The 18,375-nt window shown below is 34.0% G+C and overlaps 1 long non-coding RNA gene across 2 annotated transcripts; it reads left to right on the top strand.

The window, feature by feature from the left end:
* The first annotated feature begins 6,814 nt into the window (after positions 1 to 6,814).
* LOC126884271 (uncharacterized) lies at positions 6,815 to 11,415 on the top strand. 2 transcript variants are annotated; one of them, XR_007697918.1, is made up of 3 exons: positions 6,815 to 7,044; positions 7,130 to 7,278; positions 11,067 to 11,415. It is a non-coding gene; the product is annotated as an uncharacterized LOC126884271 (long non-coding RNA). The 2 variants fall into 2 exon arrangements; XR_007697917.1 differs by lacking the exon at positions 11,067 to 11,415 and adding an exon at positions 8,251 to 8,520 and having other exon boundaries at positions 6,818 to 7,044.
* Positions 11,416 to 18,375: the final 6,960 nt, after the last annotated feature.

The following is an 18,375-nucleotide window of genomic DNA, read 5'->3' as shown; positions in this document are numbered from 1 at the left end:
CTCAGGATTCGAAAAAAGTGATTACATTTAAAATACAGGCGTCAAAATTTTACATTTTGTTCCTTTCCACTTAAAGTTTGTCGCACTTATTTAGAAACACCCTGAATTGATAAAGAACAAATCTAGTTGTTAAACATAAGCGAATTAATCAAAAAAACAGAATGTTAAGAAAACCGGAGTCTATAGTTGGGTTTTAATTTCAGTATTTTATAAATGCCCGGTACACCATAAAAATTTAACTGGTTAGCAACAATATTATTACAGCGGTATTGTAAAAGAATTAGGCTATAACATATCACATATCACAAAAAATCACTTAAATCTGCCAACAGATTTAGGAAATATAAGACATTAAAAATGACAAAATTTTTAAGTGGACGGATTTCTATATGCACGCAAGTTTATATAAAAATATATTATATTGAACTAAAATCATCAATACCTTTCATTTTGGAATCGTAAAATATTTGGCAATTCAAAGAAATCATTATTTTAAAAATGAGAAAACAACAATTTTTTAACAAAACTAGAGGTAAAACTTTTACCAATTTCATGTTTCACAGATTATTCTGGTGGGTAACTTTAAGATAGATACTTATGCAAGATTTTTTTTTTTTTTGTGTGAGAGTGGGAATCTTCTAAAGACCGTACCAGGCGAATCGTACCTGGCGTGTGTTGGATTCAGAGTAAACGGAGTACATCCGAACGCAGTTCCCCCTCTGGGGGCCTTGCCTCCGGATGCATCCGTGTTACAATGCCTACCAACTAAACCCACTCTCGGCTTACGCGCGTGGCACGTCTTTCCAGACCGTTCTCTCGCGCGAGCAGCCTCTCTTTCTCTACTCTTTTCTTTTCTCTCTGTTACTTCATTGCTTTTGTTTACGCCTGTTGTCTCTCTCTTTCTATAATCTCTTTTCTTTTAATGATTTTTGTCACAGCCTCTATCACTTCTTTAAACTCCCTTTCCCCCCTTGTCACTATGGCCATAAAATTTTTTGCTCCTAAGATGCCTACTTTTGCATGTAGCTCCGCTCTTTCGCCATTAAACTTTCTGCATTCAAACACGCAATGTTCTGCTGTATCACTTACTCCGCAATCTACGCAACTATCATCTATTATCTTGCCTATCCTCTCAAGGTATGCTCTAAACGATCCGTGTCCTGTAAGGAATTGCGTGAAGAAGTAGTTCGTACTTTTATATTTGCACTTCACCCACTCCTCCACGTCAGGGATCAGAGTCCTTGTCCATGCAGCCCTCCGCTCGCTTTCCCACTCTTCTTGCCACTTTGTAATGGTTTCTCTCCTTTCTTCTGTCTTTTCCTCGTTAGTCTTTCCGTATGTTTGGGCTCTCTCTTTTACCTGCAGGTGTATTGGTGGTACCCCAGCTATAACTTGTAGGGCTACCGTCGAGGTCGTTCTGTAGGCGCACACGACCCTTAATAGGGCTTTTCTTTGGGCTTTCTCTAAGATGTTTTTGTACTTTTTCTTGTTTGTAACTTGATGCCACACCGGTGCCGCGTATAGGATTGTGGAGTGTATTACTTCCATTAGGATCCTTCTTTTCCCCGTACCTGGGCCTCCTATATTAGGCATGATTATTGCCAGGGCTTTTGCTCTCTGTTCTGCCTTATGTGCAGCATATTTGACGTGTTCGCCAAATATCTGCTTACTGTCCAGCATCACTCCCAAGTATCTAACCTTTTCGGCCGGCGTTATTCTTTCTCCTTCGAGGGTGAAGGAGATGTGCTCTCTGTCTCTAGGTCCTTTTAATATCAAGGCTTCCGTTTTATGCGTAGCGAGTGTCAACTCTCGACCATTCAGCCACGTTTTCAACCTTTCCAGTGCAGCATTCGCCGTGTTCACTATGAGCCTGTTTTCGTTTTGCTCTACTAGAACGACCAGGTCATCCGCGTATGCTATAGCCTGTGTCCCCTCTCCTAGATCTTCTTCTAGTATGTCATTGTAGAGGATGTTCCAGAGCAACGGTCCTAAGACCGAGCCCTGTGGCACCCCCGCCGATGTCTGCATAACATCTCCCCTCGCTATGTTAATTTTTCTACTTGTGAAGTATTCCTTCACTATATTTTGTAGGTATGGGGATATTTCCAAATTCTCCAGTATTTCGGTTATTACTCTCCAGCTTGCACAGTTGAAGGCATTTTTTATGTCCAGAAAGAAGGCCACCAACCACCTGCTCCTACATGTGGCAGTTAATTGCGTGATCTTACTGACTGCATCGATTGCGGACTTCCCTTTCCTAAATCCATATTGGCGTTCAGACAAGCCCCCTTTCTCCATTACTTCTTTTTCTAATCTCGTCTTTATAAGTATCTCAAAGACATTGCCTATCGTGTTTAATAGGCATATCGGTCTGAAAGCTCCCGGTTCCCCAAGTTCCTTCCCAGGTTTGGGAATAAGTAAGAGGTTCGCCGTATTTTCCATGCCTCTGGGAAGTTTTGCTTTCTGAGGACGTCATTCATGATATCTTTCACCCACGAAGCTTTTTCCTCTATGATTATCTTAACAATTTCTGGTAGAACTCTGTCGGCTCCGGGTGCTTTCCTGTCCTTGAGTGCTTTCCCTGCCTCCATCACCTCCTCCATAGTGAAATCTTCTGCCGGCGTTTCTACATGCCAAGGTGTGAATTCCCTAATCTCTCTCTGTGGGAATAGCTCTTCTGCTATCTCTCTTCTCCGGCTTTCTTCGATTTTGTGGATACTACTTCCTTTGAGATTTTTTGTCACTATCTTATATGCATCACCCCAGATGTCATTCTCGAGGTTATTGCACATTTCTTTCCAGCACCTTTTCTTTTCATTGTTGATTTCCTTTGAGAGTTCTTTCTTTAAAGATTTTAATCGCTCTATCTCTTCCTCCACCGGTTGGTTCTTCTTTTTATCTCTAGTGACTTTTCTTCTTAGTTCGATATATCCCCTTCTTATTCCCTCTATGTTGTCTGTCCACCAATATGGGCGGCTGCTTATTCTTCCACCTTCTGGGCAACACCTTCTGGCAAGCTCTTTGACTTTTTCGTATCCCTCTTCATAATTGATGGGATATTCTTCCATTGCTCTGATTTCTTCTTTTAGCTTCTGTTTATCGATGTGTTTCGTTCTTCTGCCATCGTTAGTTTTCTTTACGTTCTCTCTTATCTTAAATAGAATGTGTCTATGGTGGGTAAATATTTCCCCTTCTAATACGTCCCATTCAGCCGTTTTCCTCCTCATCGTCGCCGTTGCTAGCGTGACACCTATGTGAGTCTGACTTTCTCCTCTAACAAAGGTTGGTTTGCCGTTATTAAGGGCCGATAGGTTCATTGCTTGAATTATTTCATTCCACATATCTCCTCTGTGATCATTTTGTGGTGCTCCCCATAGCACAGATTTAGCATTTATGTCACCCGCAATAATCAGTCTCTTTTTCCCTCTTGCATGACTAGCTATGTCGTCCACTACTTTCTTGTATTCCCTGAGTGTGATATTAGGAGAGATGTAGGTCGCCACCAGGACAAACATTCCAAGGTCCAGGACCACAAATCCCTCCTTCCTTATGCATGTTCTTATTCCTATTTCTCTGTTTCTAATATAGACTGCTACGTCTTGCTTCTTGTCTACAATCCATCTCCCTTTAGCTGTAATCTTTTTATTGGGTTCGGATACTATTACTAGATCCGCCCCCGTTTCTTCCCCTCTTAACGTGAGTATGTCATGTGCCGACCTACATCTCCCCAGGTTTGCTTGTATTATTACTACCCCTTTAAATGCTATTGTTGGATTGAATTTATTGGCTGACTACCCCCCCACTTTGTGATGTGGCTGCTTCTATCTTCATTGAAACATTTCCTGTATTCAGGACAGTCGTTTGTGTCCGTTCTGTGTTCGCTGTTACATATTCCGCAGTAAGGTGTGTTTTGGCAGTTTTTCGCATCATGCCCTTCTTTCCAGCAGTTAAGGCACTTGTCTCCCCCTTTTCTTTCTTTGCATGTACTTCTTGTGTGTCCAAAATGTAAGCATGCATAACACCTCTTTGGCCTATATTTGAGCGCCACAATTTTGCTTGTGACCAACCCTATTCTGACCCACTTCTTATTTATTAGGGTTTGGGCTGCTTTGGTGTTTGCCGTAATTATTACTGTTTGACCCCCGCTATATCCCGCCTTTCTCTCCAGAATTGTTACTGTATCTCCTTCTCTCTGCCCCACTTGATCCTTCAATGCTTCAATGACCTCTTCGTCATCCATAGTTTTATCTACGTCATATATTATCAGCGTTTTGTCCGGGAGTTTGGAATTAACTTCTAGTCCCGTTTTGCTCGCTATCTGTTTAGTGAGGTCTTGTATTTTATTTCTTTCTCCTCTTATTTCCAATTTAAGATCTCCCTTCGCCGTTTCCTTTAGAGTTTTAATTTCTACTCCGCAATTTTTAACATCTACTTTATTTCTTACTTGTTGTACAAGTTGTGCATATGTTGTGTCGCCGCGTTTTATTAAGATGTTTCCCCATTCTGTTTTTCCTTTTAGATTTGGGACCACCACAGTAATGGTCGTCCCCATATCCTTTAGGGAACATTCCAGGGCCTTTCTGTAGTTCTCCCATGCTATACCTTGTCCAATTATGCAGAACAAATTTTGGTTTTTGTTCTCCCTCGCTTTAACTTCTTTTATGGCTTCAGCTAAATCTATTGCCGCGTCAAAACTCTCTGCCTCTCCCTCCTCGATCAATGTCGCATATGCCACCTTCGTATTTAACTTGCTTCTTCCTCTCCTTGATTCAGATGTACTAAGGACATAGTCCGTACTGCTTTTGCACTCCCTTATTATTCTGTCCAGATGGTACTTATGCAAGATGGGATAAAAACTATTCATTTTTATTTTTTACAACTTGTTTTCCTTTGTAAATGAATAAAGTTGGGTAGGTATACGCTCTGAGCTTCGCTGGTGTCGCTCCTAGCGGTTACTAATTCAACTTTTACCGGAATTTTTTAAAGTTATTATTTAATTGTTATCGCTTAATATTTACAACGCAAAAAAGTAATTAAATTGTAATCGATTTTTTAAAGATTTTTCTAATCATTTTGACGTTCTATTGATAAAATATCAATTTCTTACTTCGGATACTTTGACAATAATCGTGTAGATGGCGCTAAGATTATAATAGATTATTTATAATTAGATATTACGGAACATTAAAAAACTTAAATTCAGTATTTAAAACGTAAGTATATTTAAGGTAAAAATATATATACTACATTCGCTCTCGCGAGATTTTTTTTGAGACATTCGGAATAGGAAACGTACAACACAAAAATTCCTACCTCACACTATTAACTGCTAAAATCAACTCAAATTAACTTAATCTTTCATTAAAAAAAGAAGAATTATTAGAAATAGTGGGAGTGTCTACTAATCTCATAAAATTTTGTGAAGTTTATTTCTACAAAATATTTTTATTTTGTACAATAAATAATTTTCTCATTTGCTATCAATACTTTATAATCGTTTAAATAAATAAATATTGATTGGCGTAAGGTTTATGTTATTTTTATGTCTGTTTACTATTAATAATATTGGATATGAGCAGGTGCGTTGGTTTTGTAGTAATTTCCAGTCACTTCTGACAACTGAATTTTTCAAAAACGAAATTACTAACGTCAGTGTCAAAAAAAATCTCGCGAGAGCGAATGTAGTATACCACAGCTTTGACCAACTAATATTGTTTATAATTAATGTTTTTAATTTTAATTTTAAATTAATCACTTTGACATTTATGTCAAATTTCCGGTAAACGTTTACAAACTTGTCACTACTGGCGTTCGCGAATTTGTAAATATCCCCTCTACGTACGAGCTCACAGCGTATACAATAATACATCATAGAGTTAAATATTAGCATAGAGAGAGTGTCATTCAGAGCGAAGTGACGACACCATCTTTTTTATTTGGATTAGTGCTGTTTCACTCTTACGCATAGTAAAGCTGCTACAGTTGTCCTCCTCTTTCGTGCCTATATTCACACTGAATGTCATTATAGATTCTCGATACAATGTGTTAGAAGGAGATGCAGCAAACCAGTCCATGAGATCTTGTCGTCAGGAAGCGCGGAAGCTAGGCTCCCTCTATGTTAATATATACCTCTATGTAATACATACCTATTATAATTATAACCCATTTTTAATAATTTAATATCTAATAACTCTGCTCAAAAAATTACAGTAGGTATGTATAAAAACAAAATAACATAAAATTTGTGATTGAGAAATTTTAGAAAGAACAAAATTTTACTTTTGCAATAAATTCAATCAGATTTTAGGTTATATTTTTAGTTTCGCGGTAACCAGAAACCATGAAATATACAAAAAGCAAAGTTTATCTTCCAGATAACTTCTTATTCGGTACTTTATTCGGCAGTTAAATATTTGATACTTAACGTCAATTTATCTGCCGGATAACTTTATTCCAGAGTCCAGAGTGAAAAGACGCTACTTTTTTTATCTGTCAAATAAACTTCCCGTTCCGTTAACTATCTATTCGGAGGTGAAAAGACCGGGCCTAAGTCGACTTTACATTAAGGGCCGGTTGTTCGAACGCTAATCAAAACTGATCATTATCAAATATTTAATTACAATTATATTTGATTAACGGTAGGTTTCATAATCACTTAACGTGGACTTTAAATTTTAAGTTGGTACCTTTATCAATGCAATTCATATGGGTAAATGTCAACGTTAAAGTGAAATTTAGTTAATCAGGGTTGCCAAGCAGATTATATTCAATTATTATAATATATACCTGATATTTTTTTTAAAACAAATTTTGATTACAATTTTATACATCGTTACTATATTTTTTATCCTAGTTGTCTCTGGTTCAGCTCATATGATTTTTTTTTCGTTTTTTATGATTTAGATATATGACATTTGGCAATCTTTTACTGAACAAAACAAAGTCGGGAACAATGGATGGATTAATGGATATGTAAAAGCCATAAGGAGAACAGAACTAAAATTAAAATATGAAAGAATATGCAATAAACATTGTATAAAAGTGGTAAGTAATTCAATTAATAAGGTTTTTAAAAAATGTCTACAATAATAAAGATGTACCTAAGTAATAATTCAAACTTAATTATTAGGAAAGCCAGCCACTTTAAAAAGATATTCCAAACTAAAACATGGGTTACCAAAGCAGGCAATAAAAAGAAAGGGTGATCTAGAATGCAAGAGAAGAGCTGATGAAAGAAGTAAATGTAAAGAAAATAATGAAGAGACTTCTCTCGACCATGTAAGTATAAGATATTAAGATACAGTTTATTACAATATGGTTAGATGCAAAGCTCACCATGTTTTAATGCATATAGCCTAAACTGTCCTTCAATCTTTTTCTAATGGTGCTACAACCCTTTGTGAGTCTTATGGTGTGCTTAACATTCTGCCCTGCCAGATACTTTTCTGATGTTCATGGTTTTAAGATCCCCCTCTATATCGTCTATCCATCTTTTATGGGCCCTTCCTCTTGTTCTATTTCCTTGGGGCTTCCATCTCTGGATTACTTGTACAGCTCGATTATCTGGCATTCTTTCTGAGTGATCAAGCCAATTTAGTCTTTGAGATTTTACAATTCTAACAATATCTGCGCTCTGCATTAGTATTATCCAGCTCGTGGTTCATTTTAATTCTCCACAAACCATCACTGCAATGTGTAGATTTGTTTTGTAGATTCTAAGGTTAGACTTAGTAACTTTCTTTTCGTCAAGTCTTTGTATGCATAAAATCACTTATTGCTGCTAAGAATCCATGCTTTTCTTGACTGGCGTTGTTGTCATTTATTATTGAGTCTGGGTAGTGAAAATGGGAGGCATATTCCTAGGTATGGTTTTCTACCTTCAGATGTTCATGTTGATTTTACTTTGTGCACTCTATATATTTTGTTTTACTTTCATTTATATATAAACTAAACATAGTAGCTTCCCATTTCAGGTCTATAGCTTTTTCTTTTAATACCTTTTTGTTGTGGCTTATTATGACAACTGCCCTTATATAAAACTAACTAAACTAACCTAAACCTTATAGGTATAACTGTCCTAATATTAAAATACAGTTGTCCCTTGATAGTCCGACAGGTATGGGACCAAAAGGTCAGACTACCGAGCATGTCGGAGTATCAAGTGTGTACTGTACTTTTGTGGTACTTTCCACATTTGTATGATTTTTATGGTACACAATATAAAATTTTTATTTATGTATTTGTTTTTAGGAACAAACACCAGATATTTTATGTATGTAGAAAAAGGAAAAACTGCTGGAACTTTAATTTAAAGGCTTTTGACTAGTGAAGATTTGGATAAACAACAGGAGTTACTTTGGGCTATAGCTACGTGCAAATTTGTTTTCTTGTGGCTTCCTATGTTTATTCTTATTAACTATATCTACGCTTTGATATGTTTTTAGTCGCATGAAGATTTTATAGTTTATTATTTTATGTATATTGTTATATTTGTGTTGAATAAACATTATTATTATACTACATTCGCTCTCGCGAGATTTTTTTTGAGACATTCGGAATAGGAAACGTACAACACAAAAATTCCTACCTCACACTATTAACTGCTAAAATCAACTCAAATCAACTTAATCTTTCATTAAAAAAAGAAGAATTATTAGAAATAGTGGGAGTGTCTACTAATCTCATAAAATTTTGTGAAGTTTATTTCTACAAAATATTTTTATTTTGTAAAATAAATAATTTTCTCATTTGCTATCAATACATTATAATGGTTTAAATAAATAAATATTGATTGGCGTAAGGTTTATGTTATTTTTATGTCTGTTTACTATTAATAATATTGGATATGAGCAGGTGCGTTGGTTTTGTAGTAATTTCCAGTCACTTCTGACAACTGAATTTTTCAAAAAAGAAATTACTAACGTCAGTGTCAAAAAAAATCTCGCGAGAGCGAATGTAGTATACCTTAATTTCCATTAAATAAATTAACTGTAATCAATAAATCGTTTTTAATGTTGATAAATAAATTATCAATAATGATTCCCAAATATTTTATTTGTTTGACAACTTCTACAAAATAATATTTCGTAGTAATAATCAATGCATTGGTTTAAGAAATAGACAACTTAGAATAGAAATATGCTTTATTATCATGGAAAATTGTACAATTTTATAGACAATGCTTACAGAGTCATAAAAAATACAAAACAATAACAAACACAAAAAATCAATAACAAGTTTAACTTGAATTGGTGCTCTACACATATTATTACACATACTACATATTATTGAGTGAAAAACACTTTAACCCATTGATAACAAAAACTTTCCATAGAAGGCCACAATTTTTAAATCATATTTTCTTTTAATTGTAAATGGCGATCATATCCTACTGCTTATTATTTTTTTCTGTTATAACACCCTGTGTAGCATATATTCAAGTATTGTTATACTTTGTATTAGAGGTATTTTTTTAAACTGTGTAATTGATTGCACTTGACCAACTTCATGTTTGCAAAATAAATTCGGTACGACTATACGTTCGTTTTATTGTAATCCTTAAGCCTTAAGATATTGCTTAGTTTGAAAAACACTATTTTTATATCAACTTTTACTTTTAGAAATTGATATGGCAACAACACATCACTGCCTATTGATTTCAAAGGCGGTGATTTAGAGGCAAACACTAAATAAACAGCAAATATGTGTCTGAGTAATATATTAAAGGTCGCTGAGTTAGGCTATCTTTAGCTTATTCTTTCCATTTCACTCCTGTAATAAAAGTTAGTACTTGGTTCTGAATTTACCTGGTATTTACATAGCACCCAGTATCTTACCAAATTCTTTCCCCACTCGAGCCGACAATTTAAAGTAACCCTCTGTTATGGCCCAACAGAACAGGCCATGTCTGAAGTTACCCCTACGAAGCAATCTTAATTGCCGCTACGAAGCGATCTGTTTGTTTTTTTTTTCGTAAGCCACTTTCACAAAATTTCTTACAGTTCTTGTACATATATGTATATAGGTCTGGCTCCAGCGTATGAAAAAAAAGTTGATTAAGCAAGCTGAAAATTTGTTAATAGCTTAAGGGTGACTAGTCGGACAAACTTTGATATATAGGAAAAGGGGTTTTAATTGTGGAACAGGTTAAAAATTTGGAACTGTCAGACCACGAAAACGTCACATGTATTTTGTCCGACAGAACTTCCAATTGAATTGTTACCCTTTCATTAAACTCTCATGCAAAAATCAGGTTGCTATTTATCACCAAATGAGAATTATAAATGAGTGGAACACGTAGAATATGTCAAATGACAGGAATTATGGCAGGTGATAAATAGCAGTCTGATTTTTGCATGAAAGTTTAATGGTAGGGGAACAAAGTATGCTAAATGTGCAGTCACTCGAGCGCTTTGGGGACCTATTGGGTTGTGATTATTAGGTCCTAAAACCAAAAAAAGTTAAGTAAAATTTTCCATTTTAGTGGGCGCTTGCCATGTTTTAATTTAATTTTCCATTTCCATTAATCGTTTCTTCCGAATATAGCGTCATCTATCCACAATTCGAAAAAATGTTTCGAATAAAAGCTGCTTATTTTTATGCAGAGAATTCAAATCTGCAATAAAAAATGGGGGCTCCCATTTAAGATTTTAAAGTAACCCCCCACCCCACCTCCGTGGGGGGTCGCGTTTGGTACCATTCGATATATTTTTCAAAAATATTAAATAAGTGTATTTTGCAGTTTTTCGATCTGATGTTTATTTTGCTAAATATCGCGGGATTTGTATTTAAAATTTACCCCCCACCTCTCTCTGCGAGGGGTCGTGTTTGGTATCTATCGATAAATTTTTGAAAAATATTGAACGTGTAGTTTTTAGTTTTTCGATCTGACGTTCATTTCGCGAAATATTCGCCTTTTTCTTGTGAAACTTTGTGACTCACCAATTCCCTTACGCCCCGCTCAAATCGTCAGATTTTTTAAATATACACTGTTTTGTATGTACTTAACTTACCTTATCTTAATCTGACAATTTCGAGTATTTTTAAGGATAGATTTTTTTTTTCAGGCCCCCCTAAACGAACTCCCCTGTGTTAAGAGCCAATAATATATGGTAGAAGTACATCTGCAGGGTACCACGTTTCTCCCCATATGATAATCTGACGCGCTCGAGTAACTGCAAAAATCCCCGCTTGGGCTCCCCTACCATAATGAAAGGGTAACAAATCAATTGGAAGTTCTTTTGGACAAAATACATGTGACGTTTTCGTGGTCTGACCGTTCCAAATTTTTAACCTGTTCCACAATTAAAATTTCCAGTGTTCCCATATATCAAAGTTTGTCCGACTAGACACCCTTAACCTATTAACAAATTTTCAGCTTGCTATTAATCAATTTTTTTTCATACGCGGGATCCTGACCTAGTAGCTTAAACGCTTTAATAAACTTATTTTAGCTTGAGCTTTATCATGTATGTATAGGTCTGTTCGTACAGGAATCAGAAACTATCACTGACTATCAGCAACTGCACGACGCATGCGTGTTTCAATATTAGCGTTCGCACAATTGAAACACGCATGCGTCGTGCAGTTGCTGATAGTCAGTGATAGTTTCTGATTCCTGTACGAACAGACCTTATATTAATAAGACATAAATTAAACTTGAAAATATAATATGTATGACGCACGCAGTTACTGACTACCTTTAATGATTAAATTAATATAATTACTAATCATTATATTATGATTGTGTCACATTGTGCGCTGGCACAATGCATCGACTTTTTTAAATTTACCGCGCATGGTTTCGTTCAGTCTCGTGTCTCGTGTCCGATAGTCGTGACGTCAAAACGTCAAAAAAAGTTTTCCAAACACGTTGTGTCTAGGTACACGCTAAAATGTACGCAAATAAAAAAGTTAAACTTCATCAAGTTAGTGACTATTTAGCGTGGGCAGTGACTGTATATTTTGATACACGCTATTTTGATATGTATAGGGCCGGTTGTTCGAACGCTAATCAACAATGATCATTATCAAATAATTAATTACTGTCAATGTCAATTGTTAAAACATAACTAATTACAATTCTGAGACTATAATCAATTAATATAACAATAATTATTAACATAATTAATAATAATCTCATAATTGCAATTAATTATGTTTTCAGCAACCCAAACAAAGTTGACATTGACAGTTTTGGTGACTAATTAAATATTTAATAAAGATCATTGTTGATTAGCGTTCGAACGACCGGCCCTTAGTGTTTGTTTGATAGAAAAATATTTGTTATGACGTTTTTCTACCTAACTTTTTTATTTGCGTACACGGTACCGTATACCCTAGACACAACGTGTTTGGAAAAATTTTGACGTTTTGACGTCACACTATCATGGTACATTTACCCAGTGGGTGGATTGTGTATTTACCTTACCATGATGATACGACAATCAGCGAATGGTAAATATAAATATAATCAAATACTATTGGCTGTGAGTTTCGACGGTAGCGCTCTCTCGCGGTTTGAAACTTTTCTGATAAAATTTATGTATGTGAAATATACAAAACGAGAAAAATAGATACTTATCTAGAAAGACACAAATTATGAACTGAAATATTATTGTAACCTGATTACTAAATGAATACACAGAATTAATAGTAAAATTAATTATGTTTTTTTTATTTTATTCATTATAATTTTAATATTTAATATATAAGTTCGTGCGACTGGATGACTGCTTACGCAAGAGACCATTGAGAAAAAGAATACGTTTAAATGAATTATTTAACATTTTAAATGTTACCTCTGTTTATTTTTGTGTGCTTACTGATTTGCTTATTAAAATTTGTAATTTGTATGAATTGTAATTTGTTTGAATTCTATCAAAATGGATATTAAACACTATACTGGATTCAAGTCTTATTTCCCATGATATCCAATTTCAATCAGCAACACCAAACAAGGAAAGGATTTAGTAGATGCAGGACATGTACGCAATGTTTCCGAATATAATAAATGCATCCAGTACTGTTATATTCAGTATTTTTACATGAATCAATACAACAGCTGCAATATCTTGTTTTCTTTTTTGAAAAATCCATATTATCCGCCATTTCAGTTTATGAAGTTTATCAAATGCACAAAACAAAACTGCCACTAACACAGCGTTGCCACATTTTATTTAGAAAATCTACTGTAAGTTTAGCTTACTAAAATCTACTTATCAAAAACTAAAATATACTATAAAACTTTATTAATATATTTGTATATAATTTAGGACTTTTTATAATAAAAATAACAGCTGACTAACTAGAAATTTTTTTTATTTAGCTAATGCCTCGACAACTAATGGGCATTGGCATGGTGATGGTACAGTGGATTTTACCAATTAGGTAGCTAGTGTAAAGTCGACTTTGCACTACATGATTTATCATGTGATTTGTCATATGATTTTTCCCATGACGAGTCGCATGACAATGCTTATGACAAAACAATGCAAAATCATATGACAAATCACACAGTGTAAACATGTAAATTTCACTCCATGACCAAATCATATGATAAATCATGTAATGTAAAGTCGACTTTATGTGTAGTGTGTGTGTTGAGTAAGTATCTTGTTACTTTGCAAAGTCGATGTCATTGTCTTTGCAGAGACGCTAATTGTATCCGAACGTCTGCGGTCCCCCCGGTGGGTACCGATCCCACAAGGATAGAAACTATTTTCATTTATTAATTTATAATAAACGAAAAATTCTCTACCCTGCTGAGATTCGAACTCGCGAGCAGTCGGTCCTTTCGGTCCAAAGGTAGGCGCTCTTACCACTGCGCCACAGAGGGAGTTTAACTAGAAATTAATATGACTGTTTGTAAACAAAAACAAAACTTTTTTATATTTTAACTGTGGAACAAAATGACCAACTATTATTAATTTTTATCAGTTTTATATTTAATATTTGTATATAATATTTTGTCATCCGCTGATTTTAACATCTGCATGTCTGGATCATATTTTTCAAACAATTATTTCGCATTTTATATTAGAAACACGCAAACACAATATTTGTTGTTTTGCAAAGTTACATATATTATAATTAGGCCCGGTCTTTTCACCTCCGAATAAATATTTATTAGGAACTTTATCCGGCAGATTACATGTAAATATGTCAAATAAACCTCCGAATAACTTTTATCCGGAGGTGAAAAGACCGGGCCTTAGATATTTTAGTTTTCCATCGTTAGCTTCTAACAGGCTCACCGAATGCCAGAACTCTTCAATAACACCTGAAATAGGTACTGATTGCACTGCTATACTTGAAATCTGCAAGTTTGTTACACCAGAATCCAGTTTCATTTCTGTTTAATATTAATCATCTATGTCCTGGGGCTAGATTCCGTGCACTGTAGATATCTACATTTCGCTTTCTATCGATGTCAATTGTCGTGAAAATATTTGAATTTTTAGCTTTAATTGAATTATTTTCTAGTTTTGCTAGTTGATGCTGAAGTGGCACTTAGTAAAACAAGAAAATATTTGAATTAAAACTAAAAATTCAAATATATTGACATTGATAGAAAGCGGTCGGCGGTGTTAGCGATTGTACACAGAATCCCACCCCTGAATCTTATTTTCGGTAATGACATTGGGAAATTGTAACAAAATGTCTAAAAATTAATTTAGAAATGGGGTAAATACTATTAAAAAGCAAATTTTATTTTTGTCATAAGAAAATGTTGAAATATACCAAAAATCTATTAAAAAATATTGCCTACTAGAATTTTTTAAAAAATATCAAAAATTTACCAAAAAAGTAGAAACCTACTAAATGTGGCAACGCTGCACTAACAGCGCTGGCGATAACCGTCAAATCTCATCTCCTCTACCCATGGCGCGCCATTTAAATTTATCAGATAAATGCACAAAACTGCCACTAACAGCGCTGGCGAAAGCTGTCAAATCCCCTCTACCATAGGCCGTTCCAAGATGCTGTCAAAATTAAAACAATATGGCTACTGGAAGGCAAACATTGAATATTATTCTATCAGGTTCTTATGGTTTTAGATCATTTTAGTTGTTGTACAAAGATTAATTTAACATTTTCTCTGGAAGTATTAATTTAGAAAGATAATATGCCTCATTGGTGTTGTGTTTTGAAGTGTGAAATGCAAAGTAATCGTGATAAAGTTAGCTTTTACCACTTACCATCAGTGCTACATTCTAAGCACAAAACTGAACCAATTTAACTAAATAAGTTATAGTTATCATCTGAGAGACAACAACAATGGTAAAATGCAATAAAATATAAAGATTTTACTAGCAAAATGGAAATTCCCCTGTAATCATCTTATATCTGGTAAGTTACAACATTTGAACATTAACGATTTTTGAAGATGTTAACAGTCTAATCTTGTAGGAAAACCAGCCGACTTAACTGATAATAACAATCCAGATTGGGTTCCTTCAATAAATATGGGGTATATAAACACAATGAAATGAGTTCCCCAAAATCTAAAATGGGAATTAAGGTACCAAAGGAGAATTAAAAGAAAATGGTACCTACAAGAAAAAATTGCTTTTTTATTCCTCTTGAAATGATTTATAAGACACTGGACTGTCTTATATTCTACAAATACTAGGTAGGTCTATGATTTTACACATTTTTCATTAATGATACATTACTGTTACTTTAGTAGATTTAGAAACAGTGGATTTAGTGGTAGATAGCAGTTATTTGGTATAAAAGCTAGTTTAGTAGAAGACAAGATTTTGCCAAATAGTCAAACATATATTACAATGGAAAAATTAACAAATACATTTTATGTCATTAACATTAACACAGGATTTTAAATATCAGCTTAAGAAATTAGCTTTATCTTGTGAAAGTATAGAAAATGATGATGCCAAAACTAAAAATTATACTGGTTTAGCAAATTACAATGTTTTTAAAATAGCTTTAAAGTATATTACACCATTTATCAAATACCATCAAAATACTGTTTTGTCACCAAGTGATCAAGTATTGCTTACTTTAGCTAAACTAAGCTTAAACTTAGATTATAAAGATTTGGGATATAGGTTTAGTATTTCACCCTACCCGGTATCAACTTATTTCAAAAATACTTTGTATATAATGTGTCTTAGGTTAAAAAAAATTTGTGTTCTGGCCTGATAGAGATATTTTAAAGAAAACTATGCAAAATTCACTTAAAGAATCTTTTCATGGAAATACTACAGGTATAATTGACTTTGGACGAATGTTGGTATGAAACGAATTATTTATTGTTCTGAAGCTAGTTATTTGAGGCATTTTTGTAATTAACTATTCTAATTGGGAAATAAGCCACAATTTAACTTAAAAAATAATTTTATTAATCTTTCGACTTCCAAATCAGACGTCATTGTCAAAATACAAAATATTATTATTTATGCATATTATTACCTGTAAATATTTCTTCTGATTGTTAATTGTAAAGGATAGAAAAATTACCATTTATTTTATTTTTTTAGAATCAGCTGAGAGAAGTGGTCTACAAAAACCCAGGAAGGAAACGGAATATGTGGCTACGAAAGGCAAAAGAAAGGTTTACAAAGCAAATGTGACACATTTTTTTGAAATATTTAGGAATATCAGTAAATTGCATTAAAAAAATGTATGAAAAGATTTTGTTCAATAAAAATGTTTATATTTATCAAGGATGTATTAATTGGTATGGCCACATATCGTCAGTGATGTAATAATACATCCTATCTGTTTTCTCATGAGTTTCGTGAGACTAAAAACTTGTCTTAGGGTCACCTCCTGTTTTCATATGATATTTTTTGACTTGTTTTGTAGTAAATTAAACTATCTATGAACTACAAAACAAGTCAAAACTTACATATGAACACAGGAGGTGACCTTAAAACATGTTTTTCCATCTCTCCTACAAAACTCATGAAAAAACAGATAGGAGGTATTGTCACATCAGCAAGGATGTACAGTGATGAGTGCCCTAATAACCGGCAAAATAGCACAAAAGACGGGCAACATATTTAGTTGTGAGATAAAAAGAAATGAAACTAGTCGAGCTGGGAAATTTAGCGAAATTAACCTTTAAATTTTATTTTATATTGATTGTTTCCCACCTTTACACATATCAGAGGAGTATATCAACTAAAACTGTCACTGTGACAGTGGTAGTTTCCAAACTCGTCTGATACGTCTGAAGGTGGTACACAATCAATACAATCTAAATGTATAAGTTAATATCGCTAAATTTCCCAGCTCGACTAGTTTCATTTCTTTTTATCTCACTACTTAATACGTTTTCCATCTTTTGTGCTATTTTGCAGGTTATTAGAGCGCTCATCACTGTATTTCTGGTATATCCAGGGAATGTCTACAAAATATATTTTGAATGTCCAAAGAACATTCGTGGACATTCATGGAATGTTCCAATAAGACATTCAGGTAATTTTTAAAATGCTGAAACAGGATTTTCCTGGGATGTTCAGGGAATGTGTTTTCGGGGATATTCCAGGAATTTTTCAATGTCTGTGTACCTTCTATGGACATATATGGAATATTTTGGTGTTATTAGCACCACACTCCACTTGCGATTTGTAATCAGGAAGATTGAACACATTGTTCAAATACAAGTCAATCCATTTGTAACTAAATAATCGTGGATTGACTTCTATTTGAAAGAATGTGTTCAATCTTCACGACTACAAATCGCAAGTCGAGTACGGCTCTTAGAGCTACTTCCTCTTCGGTATTATGTATTATACTACAGAAATTAGGAACTTTCCTTCTAAATATATGTATGCATCTTGGCCATCAAACATTTTTTTAAGGGGTTACATAGGTCTTATGGGTAAAAAAGTGACTTTTTAAAAAAATTATATCTCGAAAACTAAAATTTATTTTTATTTATAATTGGAACATGTAAAAGTATAGTACTTAAGGTAGTCTCAAAAAAAGTTTCAGCCAAAAATATTCATTTTTGTAGAGTTTAAGTTTTTTGCGGTGGGCAGCATAACTAAGTCCAGTCTCATTTGAAATCAAAAAGTTTCTTGTAGTTTATAATTCTGGCTAGTAAATGAACGAAGGAATTTAAAAAAATGAAATTTGAAGATTTTACATAAGTTTAAACACATTTTTGACCACAATTTTTCTCATTTTTAAAGTAGTTTTTTTTGATAAAACAAAAATGACCTCATCTAATAAAAAAATCTTTGTTCATTCACTAACCAGAGGTATAAACTACAAGAAATTTCAGATGAGACTGGACTTGTTATGCTGCTCACCGCAAAAAAGGGCTGTTGTCGAAAAATTGCGTCAACTCTACAAAAATGAATATATTTGGCTGAAATTTTTTTGAGTGTACTATACTTT

This window comes from Diabrotica virgifera, chromosome 5 (assembly GCF_917563875.1).
Source record: "Diabrotica virgifera virgifera chromosome 5, PGI_DIABVI_V3a".
Lineage (NCBI taxonomy): Eukaryota > Metazoa > Arthropoda > Insecta > Coleoptera > Chrysomelidae > Diabrotica > Diabrotica virgifera.
Note: the sequence above shows the minus strand (reverse complement) of the source record. Positions and strands in the feature narration are given on the sequence as shown.